This window comes from Triticum dicoccoides, chromosome 5B, assembly GCF_002162155.2.
Source record: "Triticum dicoccoides isolate Atlit2015 ecotype Zavitan chromosome 5B, WEW_v2.0, whole genome shotgun sequence".
NCBI lineage: Eukaryota > Viridiplantae > Streptophyta > Magnoliopsida > Poales > Poaceae > Triticum > Triticum dicoccoides.
Genome location: NC_041389.1, coordinates 305,320,233 through 305,325,609, shown reverse-complemented (window position 1 = coordinate 305,325,609; position 5,377 = coordinate 305,320,233). Strand labels below are relative to the sequence as shown.

The 5,377-nt window shown below is 39.4% G+C and overlaps 1 long non-coding RNA gene across 1 annotated transcript; it reads left to right on the top strand.

The window, feature by feature from the left end:
• The first annotated feature begins 263 nt into the window (after nt 1-263).
• LOC119305433 lies at nt 264-5,125 on the top strand. The gene is made up of 3 exons (XR_005148666.1): nt 264-336; nt 1,762-1,859; nt 5,072-5,125. It is a non-coding gene; the product is annotated as an uncharacterized LOC119305433 (long non-coding RNA).
• The last annotated feature ends 252 nt before the right edge of the window (nt 5,126-5,377 follow it).

Below are 5,377 nucleotides of genomic sequence, written 5' to 3'. Positions count from 1 at the left end.
GATCTCTGTCTCTCTCTCTCTGTCTCTCTCTCTCTCACTCTCTCTCTCCCTCTCTCTCTCTCTCCGAGACTCAACCAGGCACTCACAGGTATGAACACAATGTTGAGATTTTTGCTACTCTGTTTATATAGGATGGTGTTAAAGAGGTGTGGCATGTGGCGTCAAGGGGGAGGTGCGTAGGGGCGGTTCTGGTCAAGGGTGTCCTCGCGGTGGCCATTGACGATGAAGTGGTGCTGCCTATGGGGCGGCTTCTCTTTCTTCGGCGCGCGTGGTCCGTGGGATCTGGTGGGTGCACAACTTCTCTTGTTGGTGCAGTCTTTTGTTGGTTCCAATACAGTAAGTCAGACAGTGATCTCCCTGAACCTTGATTTACAAGCACACGTTCTTGCACCTACCATCTAACTAATATTCTTGATAATGTAAACCTGAAAGTGAAAGGATAATGTGCTATGTGATTAGATTAACTAGCACTGAAAGTTTTATACAGTACAGGGAGCAACCTTTAATCATGATGCATATGCCCTCATTTTAATCAAATTCTGAAAAAGTCTTTATTTTATTATTTTCAACTGATTCCATGGTATGACTGGATAAAGCTTATCTGAAGAGATATGATTTCTGAACGACAGACAGCCTATGTACCATGTACCGGCGACTGGATTTATTCTGGTTGTTCCCCAGTCATGTGGTGTCAATTTGTCACTTCATCCGAATTATATCAAAGGGGTTCACCCTCCTTGTGTCTGACAGTGCAGAACAAAGTTTTGAAGCATGGAGTAGAGTTGATTTTGTATGGTAAATTTTGGTGAATGAACAGTCAACAGTGTAGTGATTTCAAACATGTGTTGTAATCTTGCTTGAGAATATGGCATGTTTTCATGAAACTGAACTCCCTAATTGTCGTCAAGGTGCTGGACAACCTGAAGGACTACATGGTGAGGGCCGTTGTCAACGCCGTCGACCACCTGGGCACGGTGGCCTACAAGCTGACGGACCTGTTCGAGCAGCAGGCTTCCGAGATCTCGACCTTCGAGCTTAAGGTTGCGCGCTTGAACCAGGTATGCTTGTTGTCTATCAGTAAGGCACATGGTCTATGCCGACAAAACTATGCTGCTGAACTGACACTACTACTCTGTTATTAACCCATAGCAAATCTTCACCTGCCAAATCTATGTGGACAAAGAAGGCTCCAGGCAACAGCAAATGATGGGGACAAGCATGAAGCACCACAAGAAATCATATCTCTTCAGATAAGAAATATTGTACTGGAGTTCAGAAATCATATCTCTTCAGATAAGATTTTCAACGGATTCTTGAATAGATGCGATCTTTGCTTGAGCAGCCATGAATTATACTACTAGATCTTGCTTGTCGTTCTGCCGCCACAGTATCTGTACAAGGACTGCTTAAAATGTCTGTAAACAAAGATATCTTGTATTTATGCTACTATAACTGATGGTCACCAGTTTTCTCTGGTGGATTCTTCTATGCTTGCACTGTTAACTATCTTTAGAAAAATCTCATGTATATGTAGATTCTCATGGTACATAATTTCTGATTATAGTTGTGCCTATCAATTTGTATTCACACTAAATGTATCCTCTTGCCTCTGTTGATACTGTTTCGTTTGCATGCAACTAGCTACTGTCGGGCACAACACTAACAACGCCGAGTATTTAGACCCTAATTTGTATCTTTCTTTTACTATTTACATAGCATTCTGAAGTTGTCATTGCTGATGGAAAATGAAACTATACGCAGGTGATGCTCCTGGGTGACTCCAGTCTGAGAAAGAGGGAAATGCAGGTCACGCTAGCTTGCAACCATTTTTGGGATGGATTCATCGATAGAATGCCGAGGTAAATGTGGTAACTAAACTGCTACTAAAAAGAAACACAAGATGCTGGAGTTTTACCCAATTTACAGTATTGCATGTTTGTCTATGTCCAACATTTCACTGTATGTAGCACTGAATGTAGGGCCTGTTTGGATACAATGGCTATGCAAGCAGTGATAGTGGATTGAGTTGTTAATTCTTCGGGTTTAGGATTTATTCTGACTCTATTAGGATTTCAGTTATATTTGTTCCAATGTGGGTTAAAACTCCTTATTATTTCAGTAAAGTGCATGCCCTTGGTTTTCCCCATTGACCTTTGTTGCTCTGAATTTGGCCACCTGGGTAGTGTAGCAGTACTTGTTACATGCAGAGTGTTAGAAATCAGCACTAATTCTGAATTTTTTCCATCATTGCTGCTTAGCACTCACATTTCTTCGCTGAAGGATAGAATATGGAGTAATAGAAGCTTTGGGAAAGGGCTGGAGCTCTAGGGCTTATGGTGGTTCTGCCTAGAAATTGTTACAAACAATCTTGTCCCAGAATTTAAACATAACTAAATCTAGGCTCTTCTCAAAAGCCTCTCACTGTTGATATATATTGACATTGTAGTTAACCTGTATCCTGCTTCGAGTAGTACACCTTATATTGTTAGTATATATAATCACTCAATGGTTTTGAATTAAGTTATGCATTTTTTCTATTACACTCTAGCCAAATCTGATAAAAGAGAACGCTACAACAGCCATATCGAATAACTCCGACAAGGTGTAATGTAAGTTCCTTCTTGGAAGATGTTCTTTTGAGATTGATGTATGGCAGGCATTATCTGTCTCTACATGTTGCAGACTCCAATGTATATCTTGAGAAAGAAATTTGCTTGAGTAACAAAGAAGTTTCCCATATGATGTTTATGGATTACTTCTAGCAAGGAATTAGAGCTTGGAACCACATGCTTATTCATTGTTATTGTTGGCCTAAAACTTAATATATAACTGCTACTCTGCTTCTGCACTTTTGAAAGCTTAGATTTGTTAATATGATTCAGTTTCTTAAATTAAAGCTGATTGTGGACATCTTTAGTGTCTCTGCCTTATTAGGAGTGTCATTTGATGATAACGTACTTGCATTCAAGTTTTTTCGATGGTAACACCTTCGTCATATTCCGAAGTTTTATATTATTATTCTTAAGATATTTGCAAGACTGTCAAACAGTTTTCTCAAAATTCCTGCCATCTTGCAGTGACAATCCTCAAGCTGATAAGGATTCAAATTAGTTTTCCTTTTTTGCTGGCTAGTACAGTAACTTTGTGCATGTAACATGATTATACCACTTTCTGCTGTACAAGATAAGTACACGTCTGCGGCTTCCTCCAGTTCCCCACCTTCGGGCTTAAAGCCTGGAAGCAAATGTAACTTCCATATGACTTTTTTTTCTTGCTGAACAATTTGTAAGTCTAACTGGTTAAAAATGCACAGGCTTGGAAATATTCACGAATGTAGGTTCTTGTAGGTGTCCATGCTTAGAAAGATTTGTCAGTTTCGATTTTCTGCTTTGTTGTATACTTGTCTAATACCCTGCAAATATACAACCTACTGTCTCTTAGATAACAAAAAGAAATGTGAGAGTTGATAGCAAATATTATGCTTTCGATTTTCTTTGCTTGATTATGTTGGCATGATTGGATGATTTGTTTCTTGATAGGGTCATGTAGCATCATGCAGTAGCTCTGATGACTTATTAGCATGTATTGTTAGTTTCAATGCTATGTAGCATCATGGAATGGTTCCGATAACTTGTTAGCATGTTTTGTTAGTTCCAGAGAAAAAGTAAAATCCCAGCTCTGGCTGCTTCATGATCCTCTGGTTCTACTTTTACCTCCCTGTTGTCATGTGAATATACAACCTACTGTCTAATACCCTGCAAATATACAACCTACTGTCTCTTAGATAACAAAAAGAAATGTGAGAGTTGATAGCAAATATTATGCTTTCGATTTTCTTTGCTTGATTATGTTGGCATGATTGGATGATTTGTTTCTTGATAGGGTCATGTAGCATCATGCAGTAGCTCTGATGACTTATTAGCATGTATTGTTAGTTTCAATGCTATGTAGCATCATGGAATGGTTCCGATAACTTGTTAGCATGTTTTGTTAGTTCTAGAGAAAAAGTAAAATCCCAGCTCCGGCTGCTTCATGATCCTCTGGTTCTGCTTTTACCTCCCTGTTGTCATGTGAATTGCTCTGTTGTTATCTAGCAGTTCATTTGAGGCATGATTGAACAAGTGTACTGCTTCATTTGTAGGTCTAATCACTCTCATGGTGCATGTGTTGTATAAAATTGATGTCGTGCTTGCCGTCGCCACACATCAGTTGGGCTGTTAGGTTCAATCCCTTCTGAGTTCTTCGGAGTCCAAGCTTGGTCCATATATATACTATATTGCTGTTGTTCTTGTAAGGATGGATGTGTTGTGTGGTTGGCCAATATATGTTTGGCTGGTGCAAAATCCTCATGATATAAATTGTTGTGGTTTCTACTGCAATTTACTTCCAATTTTACTCTTGAGTTTTCCCATGCATGCATACTCTGTTAATTTATTCCGAGTGCCCATAGTTCCCTCTCTAGCAGCACCACCTGTGCTCTTGTCTCACCCATAACAACAATTTACTAGTTGTATGTCTCTTGGCATGGGTGCTAGCTTAGGTCCCTTCTACTGCTACTCCACTTAGTAACTTGTCTGCATTCTATTACTTTGTACCTATGTCTGTGAGCTGTGTTATATTCATCTTCCTCAAGTACTACAACACTGGTAGTTGTACACATATGATGGTGATTCGCTCCGGCCATTCCAGTTTTGGCGGTGGTGGTGCTGCTGCTCCTATGATGGTAGACTCGTCTGATTCCCCTAGCCGCATCCATGGTGATGAAGCTCGGCCTAGGCTAGAACCCCCTCCAGTCAGCTTCTCAAGTCCTCTTATACCCCTCCTACTTGCTTGTTGGTTCTATGCTCTGCCTTTGTGAGGTGTAATTGTTCAATTTTGTTCATAGTCGAGCATTGGATGATATTGTATTTGTCATGATGTACATGGTTCATGAACTATGCCAACCTGCAGCTTTGTTGTACTAGTGATAGTAGGATAATGCAAGTTTTGACAATCCATGCATATTTCCGCATCATAATAATCTTCTTCTTCTAGTCATCTTCTTCTAACTTTCTTCTTTCCCATTTTACAGATTTGCTTAAGATCACGGAAGCTTGGGTTGATGGAGTGCTTGTATTTAGTTTTTGTTTTGACCTTGTGAAACTTGCTACCTATGAATGAAACTGTGTAACATTGATGAAACTATGTATATGTACGGATGAAACTTGCTACTATTGGTAACATGTTTTGGATATATATGTGTTCATGACTATTGGTAATATGTGTTGAATATGCTACATTGGTCATATAAATATATTTGTGTTCAATTTTCTGTGAAAAGGAACTGATATACGAAAAATCAAAATTAAATGGGGCAATATAGTCACTTTGCCATCTG